Source organism: Oncorhynchus gorbuscha, linkage group LG06 (genome assembly GCF_021184085.1).
Source record: "Oncorhynchus gorbuscha isolate QuinsamMale2020 ecotype Even-year linkage group LG06, OgorEven_v1.0, whole genome shotgun sequence".
Lineage (NCBI taxonomy): Eukaryota > Metazoa > Chordata > Actinopteri > Salmoniformes > Salmonidae > Oncorhynchus > Oncorhynchus gorbuscha.
The window spans coordinates 85,027,772-85,048,782 of NC_060178.1; the positions used below are offsets into that span (position 1 = coordinate 85,027,772).

At 43.9% G+C, this 21,011-nt stretch overlaps 1 pseudogene; it reads right to left on the bottom strand.

Annotated features, from left to right (window-relative positions):
- LOC124038463 overlaps positions 1–21,011 on the bottom strand; it is a 961,073-nt pseudogene that overhangs the window by 85,421 nt on the left and 854,641 nt on the right.

Here is a 21,011-nt window from a genome sequence, read left to right on the forward strand (position 1 = left end):
TAGCCCCCTGTGTTCTCTGTATTTAGCCCCTGTGTTCTAGCCCCCTGTGTTCTCTGTATTTATTGTTCTAGCCCCCTGTGTTCTCTGTATTTATTGTTCTAGCCCCCTGTGTTCTCTGTATTTCTTGTTCTAGCCCCCTGTGTTCTCTGTATTTCTTGTTCTAGCCCCCTGTGTTCTCTGTATTTCTTGTTCTAGCCCCCTGTGTTCTCTGTATTTATTGTTCTAGCCCCTGTGTTCTCTGTATTTCTTGTTCTAGCCCCCTGTGTTCTCTGTATTTCTTGTTCTAGCCCCCTGTGTTCTCTGTAGCCTCCTGTGTTCTTGTATGTATTCCTCTAGCCCCCTGTGTTCTCTGTATTTCTTGTTCTAGCCCCCTGTGTTCTCTGTATTTATTGTTCTAGCCCCCTGTGTTCTCTGTATTTCTTGTTCTAGCCCCCTGTGTTCTCTGTATTTATTGTTCTAGCCCCCTGTGTTCTCTGTATTTATTGTTCTTCGCTCTCTGTTTTTTGTAATCATCAAACATGCACAAAGTGTGTGGCAGGGAGAAGAAGCTAGCTGGCTCTACAGTCGTACTGCATGCCTGTGGGGACTTCTTGGTCACTTTGTTGGAATAAGAAGCAGTCGCTTCAGAAACAACATGACAGACTTGCACTAGTTGCTACTCCAACTCCATAGGAGTGGGTACAAGTTGATGTTTGGGTTGTAAGGCCACAGGCAAGAAATGCAGCTCAAGACCGGCAGCGTTGTAGATCTTTAGAACTATGTTCCTCCAGGAACAAAAAACAATTAGACAAGTAAGAAGAAGTTGCCACTAACAACTCACACAGGGTCAGATATTTCATTCCCAGATATTTATTAATTATTTTTCAAAGCCTTTCACAAAGCAGAGAAAAAAAAAAAAAACTATTCTAGAATCATTGTGTAACGAAAACAGCCCTGTGAATGAACGGTGTTCTGCTCTGAGAACCGCTACAACAGTCTTGGGAATTCAAACAGGTCTAGTTACGTCCTCTCTCTCCAAGGAACGGTTAAGGACGACGGCCCTGTAACGCCCCGGAGATGAAAGATTCATATTTGTCTCTAATTTGAGGAGGAGAGGGTGTGTGGAGGATAGGACGTGAATCACTTAGGCCTCCTCTCTAAAAGGTGTGACGGGCACATACATCTTTAATGGGGACAGTCTCAAAGTGGCACTTGATGTTCCTGTAGAGCTAAGAGTAGATGGGAGGATTACACAACCACATGCAGAGAGACTGAGACGTGGTCGGCTCAACAATGCGGTCCCAGACTGATGTGTTTTGTTAACCATTGACAGGTCTGTGCGTTCTGAACAGTGAAAACACACAATCTAGTATGTTCACCAACATAGCCACTGTAGTAGGTCAAAGTTGTGTGCTGGTAAACCTTGGTATTGCATAGGTGAAATTAGGCCTTGTGATGCTTATTCAGCTTCAGATCTTTCTAAATTCTCACTTGCCACATATTGTAGAGAATTCTGTGGGGGTTAGCTCTGATCAGGACTCAATCCCAGGTCCGGCGACTGTCAAGCCAACACCTTAACCATTATGCCAAGAGGGCCAAACCTTTTGACGAGTCGCTAGGTGTTGGGTTAAGGTCTCTACAATATATTTTGTGCGTAATAGCTAGCTACTCACCCCAAACATTTGCCTGAGGTCTGGGTCTCTGAAGCGGAAAGGGATGTTGGAGACATGTAACCGTTTGGGCTGCTGCTTCTCTGATGAATCACACTGCTGCAGGTGGAGCTGATGGGAACCCTCCGTTTGCGCAACCTCTTCTGCCTGCTGGAGGGAAACACAGACCACAAAAAAAATGTGTTCCTAGCTTAAAAAACACTGGAATCTGGGTATTGTAAAACTAAAATGATAGAGTGGAGTTTGGGTGGTTGTAAAAGAGAGAGTGTGTGCGTGGGAGTGTGAGAGGGACACGAAACCTCACTAGTCATAACTCATACTGTACACTCTAAAGCACCTTGATTGAAGCTAAATCACTTAAACATGATAATGCAATACCAACCAAAACACTGTGGTTTTTAATAATAAATAATTTACCTGAACATATTTAACTGTCTCTGTTCTCTAAGAGTGTGTGAATATGTCTTAGATAGTATCCAGAATGGCACCCTATACCCTACATAGTGCATTACTTTTGACCAGAGCCCTATGGCTCTGGTAAAAAGTAGGATACTATATAGGGGAAAGGTTGGAAGGGTCATGTAGGGTCATGTATTTGCTATTCTCTTTGCTCTCCTGGCATTTGTATGTGGCAAAGGAGATTAGGAAAGCTGTCTGGGAGGAGTGGACACAGATATAACTAACTAAAAAGGTAAAGGTCTAGACTACAGCATATATTACAATTAGATAGAGAGATGGGGAAGAGGGAGAGAGAGAAAGAGAGAGACATTTTAAAAAAGAGAAAGAGAGAGAGAAAGTGATGGAAAGTAACAGTAATGATGGTGAGAGAGGTATAAAGACAGGAAGGAAATGACGGAGAGAAACAGAGGGTGGCATTAGAGAGAGAGAGTGAGTGAGTGAGAGAGAGATGGGAGAGAGAGACGGGAGAGAGAGAGAGAGAGAGAGAGAGAGAGAGAGAGAGAGAGAGAGAGAGAGAGAGAGAGAGAGAGAGAGAGAGAGAGAGAGGGTGAGTGAGTGAGAGAGAGATGGGAGAGAGAGAGACGGGAGAGAGAGAGAGTGAGAGAGAGAGAACTAGGGATTCATCCAGACAACCTCTCATCCCTCAGACCCAGTGTGATCATCTGTCCATCACTGGCAGAAAGTGGCAGCGATAGGTCTCCGGGAGGGACGGCCCTTTGAGGTGTCGCCGTGACAACCTCCATTTACTTCACAGTTATCAGAGTAAGCATGACGACGGGGATCTCTGTTACCAACACCCGGGGGACCACTCTAAACAGGCCCTGAGATAAGACAGACACACGCAGCTGGGAAACGGAGTTCAATTGTGGGGAGGACACCAGTGGTGGCTAGTGGCACTTTAACTCAGCTCATATTAATGGCTTGAAACATGGTTTCTTTGAAACATTTTCATTCACTACATTACAGCCATTATTATGAGCCATCCTGCCCTCACCAGCCTCCTCTGGAGGACAGATATCTCAACTTAAGCCTTAACTGAGCTGAAACTACCAGGTGGGGTTATACTATCATAAGGAAAGCCTTCTACTGTCAGTAGGTAGATGTTGAATAAACTCCTTTTACTTTGTTTTTGTTGTAAATGCTCCAACCTATTCTCATATGGAGGAGGAACTAAGAGGGAGGCAGAACAAGAGAGAGAGAGAAAGAAAGGAAGGAAGAGAAAAGACAGAGAGAAACAGAGAGACAGAAAAATAGAAACAAAGCACGAGAATGAGATCGAGAGAGAGAGAGCGAGCAAGCGAGAGAGAGAGAGAGGACGCTGGAGGAGTTCATGTACATAATTAATTAGGATAACATTCAGGAGGAGGGATGAAGAGATGAAGAGATGATGTCAGCTAAACATCTCAGGGTTCAGAGCCCGATCAATGAGAGAGAAGTGCTGAAGGCAGCGCCATTGATACAGACAGGAGGAGAAAGGAGGAGAGGGAGAGAGGAGGGGGGAGGGGAGAGAAAGAGGGGAAAAGAGGGGTAGAGGAGAGACAGAGAAGGGGTGTTGATTGAGCTTCTGTCTATCCTGGTGGTTGCGTGTGTGTGTGTGTGTGTGTGTGTGTGTGTGTGTGTGTGTGTGTGTGTGTGTGTGTGTGTGTGTGTGTGTGTGTGTGTGTGTGTGTGTGTGTGTGTGTGTGTGTGTGTGTGTGTGTGTGTGTGTGTGTGTGTGTGTGTGTGTGTTAAGTAGAACCATACAAGATTTGGTTTGTCCCCATAGGCTGACATTTGAATATTTTAGTATTTGAATTACTTCTGAGTATTTTGTCATTTTGTATTACACTGGGCTGAACTACACTTCAATGTATTTTGTATTTTATAAATACTGTCATCTGTATTTTCGAAATACAAAATACTTTTCCATACATTTTTTTAATAGTGGTTCACATTTGTGGCCCCCTTTCACCCTTCATTGGCATTAGAAGTCTGAAAGCACTATGCTGTGATAAAAGTGTCTGCTAAACTAACGAAATATAAATGTATATGTAAAAATGAACAATTGTGAAGCATGCTGAGAATTATTCTAATGAGCTCCGCCCCGAAACATTACACAGTGTGCTTTGCAATTAATTTTGGCATGTTCATTTACACATAGCTAATGTTAGCTGGCTTACTAGCTAACGTTACCTGTATAATCTTACTATTCGTATCTCAGTGCTATTTGCTTAGCTAGCTAACATTGAACCTGGTTGGTTAGCTACCTGCAAATTAATGCAGGGTAGTAACGTTATGAGTTGTGAATATGGTTCATTGTTTACCGAGCTAGCTACATGTCTTAACAAAGACTCCACTATGCAACTAACCATTTTGGGCGCAGAATAATTGATGCATTTACCAAAGCTCAACACCAGTTGAATATGGCTGGTGTCAATAAACGTCGGCCAGAGCGTCCACTGTGCGCTCTGAATGTGAAAAGCTCTGAAATTACGACCGGACAATCAGACAGCACAGTTGCAGTCACCAACACTCTGGATAACATAACAGCTAAACCAGCTCTGCTAAGGCGAGTAATGTTCAGTGAGCAGTTCTCTCTCACTTAGATGTCTGGAAGTAGCTAGCAAGTTAGCTTGGGTGCTTGCTGTTGTTAATAGATTCAGATCAACACTTAAAGAGATGGGTGGGGTTAAAGTTTAAGAGGGTGTGAACGATGCTGAATGGGTGTAGACAAAGAGGGTACCAGAACAAAGCAATAGTAGTACCCAAATATTCAAAGGCCATTTTCTCAAATTTCAAAGCAAAATTACTTTCCCATTGTTCCTCAAATGTAGTGTATGATATCTCATTTTATAGCTCTGAGTCTCTACTTTTATCCAATGTAAAATACAATTTCAGATTTTGTTACATAAAACCGATTTCAGCCGGTCGGTCACGTCTACATTTTGGTCATTTAGCAGGCACGATTATCCAGAGTGACTTGCTCGGCTAAGGTAGTTAACCTCTTCAGTCTACCCTCTACTTTTTCAAACATTCTGTTAAAAATCGCGCAACATTTCAGCGCCCTGCTACTCATGCCAGGAATATAGTATATGCATATGATTAGTATGTGTGGATAGAAAACACTCAGACGTTTATAAAACTGGTTAAATCACGGCTGTGGCTTTAACAGAACGTGCGTTTCATTGAAAAGTGCAGGAAAATATGATCACTGAAAGTGGAAAAATATATCCATCCGCCGCTTCAACCCATTGTTATGGGCGAAAGACATTAAATATGGCTGAGGTTGCAGTACCTACGGCTTCCACACGATGTCAACAGTCTTGTCATTTGCCTAGGATTTGTTTCTTGGTCAAACGAACAAGAGACAGCCCATTTCTTCCGGTCTCCGACCGGATATTTTGGTTGAGAAATACACGGACAGTATTTCAAGATGGACCCCTATAGAAAACATTTCATCTCGTGATTAATTTGATCGCTTATTAACGTTTACTAATACCTAAAGTTGCATTACAAAAGTATTTCGAAGTGTTTTGTGAAAGTTTATTGTCGACTTTTTGAATTAAAAAAAATGACGTTACGTTATGAAACGCAATTTTTTTTCGTTTATCACACAGTCTACATAGAACGATATCTAGGCTATATATGGACCGATTTAATCGAAAAAGAGACCCAATAGTGATTATGGGACATCTAGGAGTGCCAACAAAGAAGATGGTCAAAGGTAATGAATGTTTTATATTTTATTGTGCGGTTTGTGTAGCGCCGAATATGCTAATTATTTTGTTTCTTTTGTTTATTTTGTCCCCTGCGGGTCTTTTGTGGTGTTACATGCTATCAGATAATAGCTTCTCATGCTTTCGCCGAAAAGCATTTTAAAAATCTGACTTGTTGCCTGGATTCACAACGAGTGTAGCTTTAATTCAATACCCTGCATGTGTATTTTAATGAACGTTTGAGTTTTAACAAATACTATTAGCATTTGCGTAGCGCATTTGCATTTCCAGAGCTCTAGATGGGACGCGTGCGTGCCAGGTAGGAGCAAGTGGCAACAACATATCCCAGTCATAGCCAGTAAAATGTTTTTTTTTTCACTGATACTGAGATTGATGTTGCTGTTCGGGCCAGCTACTTGGCAATTTATTTTTGTATTTTAATACATTAAAGTTTATTTTGATACAATGACCTTTATGGTATTTTGTATCTGTATTTTGTAATTTTTGCCCATCCCATAGGGGAACCGTTTTGCTGCTACCTAGAACCCTCTTGGTTCTACCTAGAACACTATGACGGGTTCTAACTAGAACCCTCTATGAAGGTTTTTTTTACCAAGAACCATTTTATCATGTAAAGGTTCTTCCTACAGCCCTCTATCAATGGTTCCACCATCCTTATTAGCCTTTACATTTTCATGATTTATGACAATACATTACATACAGTGCAATCGGAAAGTATTCAGACACCTTGACATTTCCACATTTTGTTACGTTACAGCCTTATTCTAAAATGGACTAAATATATTTTTTCTTCATCCATCTACAGACATTACCCAATAATAGCAAATGAAAAACTTATTTTTTTGCACATTTATTTACAAAAAACTGAAATATCACATTTACATAAGTATTCAGACTCTTTACTCAGTACTTTGTTAAGCATCTCTGGCAGCGTTTAAAGCCTTGAGTCTTCTTGGGTATGATGCTACAAGCTTGGCACACCTGTATTTGGGGAGTTTCTCCCATTCTTCTCCGCAAATCTTCTTGAGCCCTGTCAGGTTGGACATCTCTTAGGTCTCTCCAGAGATGTTAGATCGGGTTGAAGTCCGGGCTCTTGCTGGGCCACTCAAGGACATTCAGATACTCGTCCCAAGCCACTCCTGTGTTGTCTTGGCTCTGTGCTTTGGGTCGTTGTCCTGTTGGAAGGTGAACATTCACCCTAGTCTGAGGACCTGAGCGCTCTGGAGCAGGTTTTCATCAAGGATCTCTCTGTACTTTGCTCAGCTTATCTTTCCCTCGATCATGACTAGTCTCTCAGTCCCTGCCTCTGAAAAACATCCCCACAGCATAATGCTGCCACCACCAAGCTTCACCGTAGGGATGGTGCCAGGTTTCCTCCACACACTTGGAATTCAGGCCAAAGAGTTTAATCTAGGTTTCATCAGACCAGAGAATCTTGTTTCGCATGGTCTGAGAGTCCTTTAGGTGCCTTTTGGCAAACTCCAAGCGGGATGTGCCCTTTACTGAGGAGTGGCTTATGTCTGGCCACTCTACCATAAAGGCCTGATTGTTGGAGTACAAGGCCCTTCTCCCCCGATTGCTCAGTTTGGCCTGACAGCCAGCTCTAGGAAGAGTCTTGGTTGTTCCAAAGTTCTTCCATTTAAGAATGATGGAGGACACTGTGTTCTTGGTGACCTTCAATGCTGCAGAAATGTTTTGGTACCCTTCATCTGATCTGTGCCTCGACACAATCCTGGCTCGAAGGAAATTTCCTTCGACTTCACGGCTTGGTCTTTGCACTGTCAACTGTGGGACCTAATAAAGACAGGTGTGAACCTTTCCAAATCATGTCCAATCAATAAACTGTACCACAGGTGGACTCCAATCAAGTTATTGAAACATCTCAAGGATGATCAATGGAGACAGGATGCACATGAGCTCAAATTCAAGTCTCACAGCATAGGATCTAAATACTTATGTAAATAAGGTATTTCTGTTTTATTTTTAATACATAATTTTTTTTTAAACAGTTTTCACTTTGCCATTATGGGTTATGAACAGCCCAGAGACAGAGCTGAGCCCGAGAGCCCTACAGGTGGTTCATCGCCCCTTGGTTCACCATCTCCCTGGCCTGGTTCATCACCTCCCTGGCACCTCTCCTCAGAGTCCAAGCCCTTCTCACCAACACCCACATGCACCGTCCAGGCACACCCTTGCGCTCTGCCCTGCAACTCCATCAACCTCCGCCCCATCTCCCCGACTAAGCTCCAGTGGCCAGTAGAGGAAGTCAGCTGGCTCCAGGTAATCTATAAGTCTTTGCTAGGTATAGCTCCGCCTTATCTCAGCTCACTGGTCACCATAGCAACACCCACCTGTAGCATGCACTCCAACGGGTATATTTCACTGGTCATCCCCAAAGCCAACACCTCCTTCGGCCGCCTTTCCTTCCAGTTCTCTGCTGCCAATGACAGGAACGAATTGCAAAAATCACTGAATTTGGAGACTTATATCTCCCTTACTAACTTTAAGAGTCAGCGGTCAGAGCAGCGTACCGATTGCTGCAGCTGTACACAGCCCATCTGTAAATACCCCATCCAACCAACTAACTACCTCATCCCCATATTTGTTTTTGTTTTTTGCTCTTTTGCAAACCAGTATTTCTACTTGCATATCCTCATCTGCACATATATCACTCCAGTGTTAATTGCTAAATTGTTATTACTTTGCCACTATTGGCCTATTTATTGCATTACCTCCTTACTTCATTTGCACACACTGTATACGGATTATTTGTTATTTTTTTCAATTTTTTCTATTGTGTTATTGACTGTACGTTTGTTTATTCCATGTATAACTCTGTGTCGTTGTTTTTGTCGCACTGCTTTGCTTTATCTTGGCCAGGTCGCAGGTGTAAATGAGAACTTGTTCTCAACTGGCCTACCTGGTTAAATAAAGGTGAAAAAAATATTTAGAAAATGAAAAACAGCTGAGGATCCTTTGGACACTGACATTATTCAGCGGGTTGATGAGCTAAAGAGGAGTTAGAGAAACATCACCAATGTCCAGCAAAGGCTGTCTACGACGTCATGCTATTCCTCCTGATCAAAGGCTGTCTACGACGTTTTGCTATTCCTCCTGATCAAAGGCTGTCTACGACGTCAAGCTATTCCTCCTGATCAAAGGCTGTCTACTACGTCATGCTATTCCTCCTGATCAAAGGCTGTCTACGACGTCATGCTATTCCTCCTGATCAAAGGCTGTCTACGACGTCATGCTATTCCTCCTGATCAAAGGCTGTCTACGACATCATGCTATTCCTCCTGATCAAAGGCTGTCTACGACATCATGCTATTCCTCCTGATCAAAGGCTGTCTACGACGTCATGCTATTCCTCCTGATCAAAGGCTGTCTACGACGTCATGCTATTCCTCCTGATCAAAGGCTGTCTACGACGTCATGCTATTCCTCCTGATCAAAGGCTGTCTACGACGTCATGCTATTCCTCCTGATCAAAGGCTGTCTACGACATCATGCTATTCCTCCTGATCAAAGGCTGTCTACGACATCATGCTATTCCTCCTGATCAAAGGCTGTCTACGACATCATGCTATTCCTCCTGATCAAAGGCTGTCTACGACGTCATGCTATTCCTCCTGATCAAAGGCTGTCTACGACATCATGCTATTCCTCCTGATCAAAGGCTGTCTACGACGTCATGCTATTCCTCCTGATGAAAGGCTGTCTACGACGTCATGCTATTCCTCCTGATCAAAGGCTGTCTACGACGTCATGCTATTCCTCCTGATCAAAGGCTGTCTACGACGTCATGCTATTCCTCCTGATCAAAGGCTGTCTACGACGTCATGCTATTCCTCCTGATCAAAGGCTGTCTACGACGTCATGCTATTCCTCCTGATCAAAGGCTGTCTACGACGTCATGCTATTCCTCCTGATCAAAGGCTGTCTACGACGTCATGCTATTCCTCCTGATCAAAGGCTGTCTACGACGTCATGCTATTCCTCCTGATCAAAGGCTGTCTACGACATCATGCTATTCCTCCTGATCAAAGGCTGTCTACGACATCATGCTATTCCTCCTGATCAAAGGCTGTCTACGACATCATGCTATTCCTCCTGATCAAAGGCTGTCTACGACGTCATGCTATTCCTCCTGATCAAAGGCTGTCTACGACGTCATGCTATTCCTCCTGATCAAAGGCTGTCTACGACGTCATGCTATTCCTCCTGATCAAAGGCTGTCTACGACGTCATGCTATTCCTCTGATCAAAGGCTGTCTACGACGTCATGCTATTCCTCCTGATCAAAGGCTGTCTACGACGTCATGCTATTCCTCCTGATCAAAGGCTGTCTACGACATCATGCTATTCCTCCTGATCAAAGGCTGTCTACGACATCATGCTATTCCTCCTGATCAAAGGCTGTCTACGACGTCATGCTATTCCTCCTGATCAAAGGCTGTCTACGACATCATGCTATTCCTCCTGATCAAAGGCTGTCTACGACGTCATGCTATTCCTCCTGATCAAAGGCTGTCTACGACGTCATGCTATTCCTCCTGATCAAAGGCTGTCTACGACATCATGCTATTCCTCCTGATCAAAGGCTGTCTACGACGTCATGCTATTCCTCCTGATCAAAGGCTGTCTATGACATCATGCTATTCCTCCTAATCAAAGGCTGTCTACGACATCATGCTATTCCTCCTGATCAAAGGCTGTCTACGACGTCATGCTATTCCTCCTGATCAAAGGCTGTCTACGACATCATGCTATTCCTCCTGATCAAAGGCTGTCTACGACGTCATGCTATTCCTCCTGATCAAAGGCTGTCTACGATGTCATGCTATTCCTCCTGATCAAAGGCTGTCTACGACGTCATGCTATTCCTCCTGATCAAAGGCTGTCTACGACGTCATGCTATTCCTCCTGATCAAAGGCTATCTACGACATCGTGCTATTCCTCCTGATCAAAGGCTGTCTACGACATCATGCTATTCCTCCTGATCAAAGGCTGTCTACGACATCATGCTATTCCTCCTGATCAAAGGCTGTCTACGACGTCATGCTATTCCTCCTGATCAAAGGCTGTCTACGACGTCATGCTATTCCTCCTGATCAAAGGCTGTCTACGACGTCATGCTATTCCTCCTGATCAAAGGCTGTCTACGACGTCATGCTATTCCTCTGATCAAAGGCTGTCTACGACGTCATGCTATTCCTCCTGATCAAAGGCTGTCTACGACGTCATGCTATTCCTCCTGATCAAAGGCTGTCTACGACATCATGCTATTCCTCCTGATCAAAGGCTGTCTACGACATCATGCTATTCCTCCTGATCAAAGGCTGTCTACGACGTCATGCTATTCCTCCTGATCAAAGGCTGTCTACGACATCATGCTATTCCTCCTGATCAATGGCTGTCTACGACGTCATGCTATTCCTCCTGATCAAAGGCTGTTGTACGACGTCATGCTATTCCTCCTGATCAAAGGCTGTCTACGACATCATGCTATTCCTCCTGATCAAAGGCTGTCTACGACGTCATGCTATTCCTCCTGATCAAAGGCTGTCTATGACATCACGCTATTCCTCCTGATCAAAGGCTGTCTACGACATCATGCTATTCCTCCTGATCAAAGGCTGTCTACGACGTCATGCTATTCCTCCTGATCAAAGGCTGTCTACGACATCATGCTATTCCTCCTGATCAAAGGCTGTCTACGACGTCATGCTATTCCTCCTGATCAAAGGCTGTCTACGACGTCATGCTATTCCTCCTGATCAAAGGCTGTCTACGACGTCATGCTATTCCTCCTGATCAAAGGCTGTCTACGACGTCATGCTATTCCTCCTGATCAAAGGCTGTCTACGACGTCATGCTATTCCTCCTGATCAAAGGCTGTCTACGACGTCATGCTATTCCTCCTGATCAAAGGCTGTCTACGACGTCATGCTATTCCTCCTGATCAAAGGCTGTCTACGACATCATGCTATTCCTCCTGATCAAAGGCTGTCTACGACATCATGCTATTCCTCCTGATCAAAGGCTGTCTACGACATCATGCTATTCCTCCTGATCAAAGGCTGTCTACGACATCATGCTATTCCTCCTGATCAAAGGCTGTCTACGACGTCATGCTATTCCTCCTGATCAAAGGCTGTCTACGACATCATGCTATTCCTCCTGATCAAAGGCTGTCTACGACGTCATGCTATTCCTCCTGATCAAAGGCTGTCTACGACGTCATGCTATTCCTCCTGATCAAAGGCTGTCTGACGTCATGCTATTCCTCCTGATCAAAGGCTGTCTACGACGTCATGCTATTCCTCCTGATCAAAGGCTGTCTACGACGTCATGCTATTCCTCCTGATCAAAGGCTGTCTACGACGTCATGCTATTCCTCCTGATCAAAGGCTGTCTACGACGTCATGCTATTCCTCCTGATCAAAGGCTGTCTACGACGTCATGCTATTCCTCCTGATCAAAGGCTGTCTACGACGTCATGCTATTCCTCCTGATCAAAGGCTGTCTACGACATCATGCTATTCCTCCTGATCAAAGGCTGTCTACGACATCATGCTATTCCTCCTGATCAAAGGCTGTCTACGACGTCATGCTATTCCTCCTGATCAAAGGCTGTCTACGACGTCATGCTATTCCTCCTGATCAAAGGCTGTCTACGACGTCATGCTATTCCTCCTGATCAAAGACTGTCTACGACATCATGCTATTCCTCCTGATCAAAGGCTGTCTACGACATCATGCTATTCCTCCTGATCAAAGGCTGTCTACGACGTCATGCTATTCCTCCTGATCAAAGGCTGTCTACGACGTCATGCTATTCCTCCTGATCAAAGGCTGTCTACGACATCATGCTATTCCTCCTGATCAAAGGCTGTCTACGACGTCATGCTATTCCTCCTGATCAAAGGCTGTCTACGACGTCATGCTATTCCTCCTGATCAAAGGCTGTCTACGACGTCATGCTATTCCTCCTGATCAAAGGCTGTCTACGACGTCATGCTATTCCTCCTGATCAAAGGCTGTCTACGACATCATGCTATTCCTCCTGATCAAAGGCTGTCTACGACGTCATGCTATTCCTCCTGATCAAAGGCTGTCTACGACGTCATGCTATTCCTCCTGATCAAAGGCTGTCTACGACATCATGCTATTCCTCCTGATCAAAGGCTGTCTACGACGTCATGCTATTCCTCCTGATCAAAGGCTGTCTACGACATCATGCTATTCCTCCTGATCAAAGGCTGTCTACGACGTCATGCTATTCCTCCTGATCAAAGGCTGTCTACGACGTCATGCTATTCCTCCTGATCAAAGGCTGTCTACGACATCATGCTATTCCTCCTGATCAAAGGCTGTCTACGACGTCATGCTATTCCTCCTGATCAAAGGCTGTCTACGACATCATGCTATTCCTCCTGATCAAAGGCTGTCTACGACGTCATGCTATTCCTCCTGATCAAAGGCTGTCTACGACATCATGCTATTCCTCCTGATCAAAGGCTGTCTACGACGTCATGCTATTCCTCCTGATCAAAGGCTGTCTACGACATCATGCTATTCCTCCTGATCAAAGGCTGTCTACGACGTCATGCTATTCCTCCTGATCAAAGGCTGTCTACGACGTCATGCTATTCCTCCTGATCAAAGGCTGTCTACGACATCATGCTATTCCTCCTGATCAAAGGCTGTCTACGACGTCATGCTATTCCTCCTGATCAAAGGCTGTCTACGACGTCATGCTATTCCTCCTGATCAAAGGCTGTCTACGACGTCATGCTATTCCTCCTGATCAAAGGCTGTCTACGACGTCATGCTATTCCTCCTGATCAAAGGCTGTCTACGACATCATGCTATTCCTCCTGATCAAAGGCTGTTTACGACATCATGCTATTCCTCCTGATCAAAGGCTGTCTACGACATCATGCTATTCCTCCTGATCAAAGGCTGTCTACGACGTCATGCTATTCCTCCTGATCAAAGGCTGTCTACGACATCATGCTATTCCTCCTGATCAAAGGCTGTCTACGACGTCATGCTATTCCTCCTGATCAAAGGCTGTCTACGACGTCATGCTATTCCTCCTGATCAAAGGCTGTCTACGACGTCATGCTATTCCTCCTGATCAAAGGCTGTCTACGACGTCATGCTATTCCTCCTGATCAAAGGCTGTCTACGACGTCATGCTATTCCTCCTGATCAAAGGCTGTCTACGACGTCATGCTATTCCTCCTGATCAAAGGCTGTCTACGACGTCATGCTATTCCTCCTGATCAAAGGCTGTCTACGACGTCATGCTATTCCTCCTGATCAAAGGCTGTCTACGACGTCATGCTATTCCTCCTGATCAAAGGCTGTCTACGACGTCATGCTATTCCTCCTGATCAAAGGCTGTCTACGACATCATGCTATTCCTCCTGATCAAAGGCTGTCTACGACATCATGCTATTCCTCCTGATCAAAGGCTGTCTACGACGTCATGCTATTCCTCCTGATCAAAGGCTGTCTACGACGTCATGCTATTCCTCCTGATCAAAGGCTGTCTACGACGTCATGCTATTCCTCCTGATCAAAGGCTGTCTACGACATCATGCTATTCCTCCTGATCAAAGGCTGTCTACGACATCATGCTATTCCTCCTGATCAAAGGCTGTCTACGACGTCATGCTATTCCTCCTGATCAAAGGCTGTCTACGACGTCATGCTATTCCTCCTGATCAAAGGCTGTCTACGACATCATGCTATTCCTCCTGATCAAAGGCTGTCTACGACGTCATGCTATTCCTCCTGATCAAAGGCTGTCTACGACGTCATGCTATTCCTCCTGATCAAAGGCTGTCTACGACGTCATGCTATTCCTCCTGATCAAAGGCTGTCTACGACGTCATGCTATTCCTCCTGATCAAAGGCTGTCTACGACGTCATGCTATTCCTCCTGATCAAAGGCTGTCTACGACGTCATGCTATTCCTCCTGATCAAAGGCTGTCTACGACGTCATGCTATTCCTCCTGATCAAAGGCTGTCTACGACGTCATGCTATTCCTCCTGATCAAAGGCTGTCTACGACATCATGCTATTCCTCCTGATCAAAGGCTGTCTACGACATCATGCTATTCCTCCTGATCAAAGGCTGTCTACGACGTCATGCTATTCCTCCTGATCAAAGGCTGTCTACGACGTCATGCTATTCCTCCTGATCAAAGGCTGTCTACGACGTCATGCTATTCCTCCTGATCAAAGGCTGTCTACGACATCATGCTATTCCTCCTGATCAAAGGCTGTCTACGACATCATGCTATTCCTCCTGATCAAAGGCTGTCTACGACGTCATGCTATTCCTCCTGATCAAAGGCTGTCTACGACATCATGCTATTCCTCCTGATCAAAGGCTGTCTACGACATCATGCTATTCCTCCTGATCAAAGGCTGTCTACGACATCATGCTATTCCTCCTGATCAAAGGCTGTCTACGACATCATGCTATTCCTCCTGATCAAAGGCTGTCTACGACGTCATGCTATTCCTCCTGATCAAAGGCTGTCTACGACATCATGCTATTCCTCCTGATCAATGTATCCGATGTACGTTCATTCTTTTTTAAAAACTTTTACCATCAATCAGTGATGTGTGTCCTCTCTGTCCTCTCTCAAATTAGACAGAACCCTCCATCTCACCCCAAAACAGGTGTTTTAAACACATTTCTAGAGATGTATGTTAACATGTTTTCTGAATAACTTTTTTACTGGGTCATTTACTTTATTACAAAAATATATATTTTGTTATTTTCTCATTCACACGTTAAGGTGGTAGGTCATTTTCTGTAGATTTGTATTTATTTTTATACTTAGTTATTTTCTGAACCACATGTTAAGGTGGTAGGTCATTTACTGTGGTTTACTTTGTGTTTTTTTTCTCCTATTTCCCCTTTTGAGAGCACAGTCTCCTTAAAGCACCTTTTGTTTGACATGACAAAATGATCTCCTTATCGGCACCCTGTGTTTTACATTGTTTTAAATCAATATCTAAAAGGTCTGCAAATGTCTTCGTCTGGTCAGCTGTACCTGCAGCAGAAAATATTACTGTTCTGAATCAGTCACGCAGTAAACTTTGAGTTATACAGATTAGGTTAACGTCTTGGGGGTCTTTATTGTCTACAACTGGACAGCCATCCTCACCCAGGTACTGTACCAGCCGTGTATTATAGCAGGAATGTCCTCATTGAAAGGCCACTACACATGACACGTCAGGTAAATGTCTTCAGGGTCTACCATTCAACAGATGTATGACAAAAACAACAACACAAGGATGAAGTGACTGTTATTATGTCTTTATTGTGATTTGTAAAGTGTCCAAACAACATAATCCAAAAAGCTAAACCAAGTGTGTAGCTCACAACATGACATAAACCGTCATCAACCAGTAACTTCAGAAAGTATTCACACCTCTGGACTTTCCCACCTTTTATTGTGTTACAAAGTGGGATTCAAATAGATTTAAATGTCATTATTTGTCAACGATCTACACAAAATACTCTGCAATGTCAAATTGGAAGAAAAATTCTAACATTGGTTAAAGACTTAAATAAATAAATACAAATAAAACACTAATATATCTAGATTCAATAGGTATTCAACCCCCTGAGTTAATACATGTTAGAATCACCTTTGGTAGTGAGTCTTTCCAGGTTAGTCTCTAAGAGCTTTACACACATGGATTGTGAAACATTTGCTCATTACTATTTTCTAAATACTCTGTCAAATTGCTTGTTGATCATTGCTAGAGAACCATTTTCAGGTCTTGCTATAGATTTCCAAGCAGATTTAAGTCAAAACTTTAACTTGGCCAATCAGGAACATTTTCTTTCTTGGTAAGCTACTCCAGTGTATATTTGACTTAAGTGTTTTAGGTTATTCTCCGACTGAAAGGTGAATTCATCTCCCAGTTTCTGGTGGAAAGCAGACTGAACCAGGTTTTCTAGGATTTTGTCTGTGCTTAGCTCTATTCCGTTTCTTTTTTATCCTGAAAAACTCTGGAGTCCTTGATGATTACACGCATACCCATAACAATGCAGCCAACACTATACTTGAAAATATGGAGAGTGGTACTCAGTAATGTGTAATATTGGATTTGCCCCAAACATTGCACTTTGTATTCAGGACAAAAGGTTAATTGCTTTGTCCATTTTATTTTGCAGTATTACTTTAGTACCTTGTTTCAAACAAGATGCATGTTTTGGAATATTTTTATTCTGTACAGGCTTCCTTCTTTTCACTCTGTCAATTAGATTATTATTGTGAAGTAACTACAATGTTGTTGATCCATCCTCAGTTGATTCCTCCTATCACAGCCTTTACACTCTGTATCGGTTTTAAAGTCACCATTGGTCTAATCGTGAAATCACTTAGCGGTTGCCTTCCTCTCAGGCAACTGAGTTAGGAAGGACGCCTGTATCTTTGTAGTGACTGGGTGTATTGATACACCATCCAAAGTGTAATTAATAACTTCACCATGCCCAAAATTATATTCAGTGTCTGCTTTTTATTTTATTTTGACCCATCTACCAATCAAAAACCTCCCTGGTTTTTGTGGTTGAATCTTTGTTTGAAACTCACTGGTCGACTCAGGGACCTTACAGATAATTGTATGTGTGGGGTACAGAGTGGAGGTAGTCATTCAAAAATCACGTCAAACACTATTATTGCACACAGAGTGATGAGTATTGCACATAACTTATTATGTGACTTGTTAAGCACATTTTTACTCCTCGATTTATTTAGGCTTGCCATAACAAAGGGGTTAAATACTTATTAATTTGTAAACATTTTGAATAACTGGATTCCACTTTGATATTATGGGATATTGTGTGTAGGCCATATTCTCTATTTTATCAATTCAGGCTGGAGCACAACAACATGTGGAAAAAGTCAAGGGGTGTGAATACTTTCTGAAGGCACTGTATGTGCGCACATGTTTTCCAAACAGCACTCCAACAGTAACTGTAGGTAGCCACGCGTGAGAGCAGCATCCTGGAAAGACACTGGACCAGCTGGTGTGAGGAAGTAGTCCTTGAGGTCTATAGCAACTCTGGTTGCCCTGTCTCTGTTTACCCTGGCCAGGAAGCCGGTGCCAATTGTCACAACTCTCCTGGACGCAGGTCCCCAGTGGGTGTGGAGTGGTCAACAAATGTGGGGTGAATGTACTGTCGATAACTCTGTGTTGTCCGTGTCTGCAGTGTCTATGGTGCAAAGGCAATCGGCCTTCACAACTTTCTCTGGGGCAACCTCAAGGACTCGTCCCAGGATCCTCCATCCCAAAGCAGGTCTCGGAAACCTTTGAATAAAATAAACATTTCCATTAGCACCAGAAAGGAACATGAAGGTTATCACGTGTTCGTTCTGCAACAACTGTGTAGACTATGTTTTGGACATACAGTGGGGAGGACAAGTATTTGATACACTGCCGATTTTGCAGGTTTTCCTACTTACAAAGCATGTAGAGGTCTGTAATTTGTATCATAGGTACACTTCGACTGTGAGAGACGGAATCTAAAACAAAAATACAGAAAATCACATTGTATGATTTTTAAGTAATTAATTAGCATTTTATTGCATGACATAAGTATTTGATACATCAGAAAAGCAGAACTTAATATTTGGTACAAAAACCTTTGTTTGCAATTACAAAGATCATACATTTCCTGTACTTCTTGACCAGGTTTGCACACACTGCAGCAGGGATTTTGGCCCACTCCTCCATACAGACCTTCTCCAGATCCTTCAGGTTTCGCGGCTGTCACTGGGCAACACAGACTTTCAGCTCCCTCCAAAGACTTTCTATTGGGTTCAGGTCTGGAGATTGGCTAGGCCACTCCAGGACCTTGAGATGCTTCTTACGGAGCCAGTCCTTAGTTGCCCTGGCTGTGTGTTTCGGGTCGTTGTCATGCTGGAAGACCCAGCCATGACCCATCTTCAATGCTCTTACTGAGGGAAAGAGGTTGTTGGCCAAGATCTTGCGATACATGGCCCCATCCATCCTCCCCTCAATACGGTGCAGTCGTCCTGTCCCCTTTGCACAAAAGCATCCCAAAGAATGATGTTTCCACCTCCATGCATCACGGTTGGGATGGTTTTCTTGGGGTTGTACTCATCCTTCTTCTTCCTCCAAACACGGCGAATGGAGTTTAGACCAAAAAGCTCTATTTTTAATTCTTACTGCTTGGTAGGTGATCAAATACTTATATCATGCAATAAAATGCTAATTAATTCCTTAAAAATCATACAATGTGATTTTCTGGATTTTTGTTTTAGACTCCATCTCTCACAGTTGAAGTGTATCTATGATACAAATTACAGACCTCTACATGCTTTGTATGTCGGAAAACCTGAAAAATCGGCAGTTTTTCAAATATTTGTTCTCCCCACTGTAGGCCCCCATCCTCTTACTGGGATGCCAGATCACGTTTATGTGAGGCATACAATTACAATGTCTATATTGGTGTAATTTTCCCATCATATGTATATTCACATGTACTGAGCGTATCTTACCTGGATATGGTCATTTCAGGTTTACCCTCAGAGGGAATGTCTCGTTTCCCGCGAAGACATATGGGCTCATGTTGGGGCCCCTGGCAAGCACTCTGGCCTTGGAAGCAGCAGCTGGCCTGCAATGACTTGGGAACAGAACTTGCTTTGTGAGAAGATTTCCGCATCTCCCTCCCAACCATATGCACCCACGTCGATCATGGTGAAGCGGTACTTCGCATCACAGAGTGCCGTCAGGACCATTGAGAAAAAGCCCTTAGTACTCGCTGCCTGAGCTCCTGCACAAAATGGACAATTCCAATGCTGCTGAAGCAAGTCATCAAATCTGGCAACCGACATCCCCAAAAAATAATGCTTCGCACAGTTTGGACAAGAGACATGGATTCTTCATCTTCTCCTCTTGTTTTGTTCAGTGGTCAAACTTGCCATTTTCTCAGTCCTTGTCTTCCCTTTCTCTTCCTGAATAGTAAGGGCAGTTCAAACGCTTGCTGTCGAAGCTCTAGCAATTGCAATTCATATAGATGTTTGCTTCTGTGGCAAAAAGTAGCGTCGAAAAGCATAGAATACCTCAGTAAACAAAAAGGCTGTAATATAACTGTAATAACACTGGATCTGGAAGTACAAATGTCGTCTCTAGTTAGAGTCAAAGCCTCAGCCCCTCTTGCTTTGTAAGCTACTCTGCTCCCCCTCTCCTCCATTCTTTCCTCATCACCTTAACACTCATATCTCTCTCCCTGCTCCCCCTCTCATCCCTTCTTTCCTCATCACCTTAACACTCATATCCCTCTCCCTGCTCCCCCTCTCCTCCCTTCTTTCCTCATCACCTTAACACTCATATCCCTCCCCCTGCTCCCCCTCTCCCCCTTCGTTCCTCATCACCTACACTCATATTCCCATCCCTCCCCTCCCTCCCCCCACACACTAAGGAGCGGTCTACAGAGGCCTCACTTCGCATAATTTGCCTTTTAATTAGTGTAAATTGCATGTTAATTACACTGCAGGTAGAACACGCCACATCTGTCTTATAGCACACAGTGTTTCTCTCCCTCCCCCTTAACCCTCTCTCTTTCCCCCCTCACTCCTCTCCTGTGGGGAGAAGTGGAGTTGGGAAGAAAAGTATATTTATCTCCCTGTCTCTCTCTACTTCTCTCCCTCTCCATCTCTCTCCATTTTTATCTCTCCATCTCAATTTCTCCCTCTCTCTCTCTCTCTACACCCCTCCCTCTTTCTCCATGTCTCTCTCTCTCTCTACTTCTCACCCACTCTCTCCATTTCTCTCTCTCTCTCTACTTCTCTCTCTCTCCATGTCTCTCTCTCTCTTTCTCCATGTCTCTCTCTCTACTTCTCCCCCCCCCCCTCTCTCTCTCTCTCTCTCTACTCCTCCCCCTCTCTCTCTCCCCATGTCTCTCTAACTACTTATCTCCCTCTTTCTCTCTCTACTTCTCCCCTCATCTCTCTCTCCCTCTCCATGTCTCTCTTTCTCCATCTATCCCTCTCTCTCTCCTCTCCATCTCTCTCCATGTCTCTCTCTCTACTTCTCTCCCTCTCTCTCCATGTCTCTCTCTCTCCATCCCCCTCCATGTCTCTCTCTACTTCTCCCCCCTCTCTCTCTCCATGTCTCTC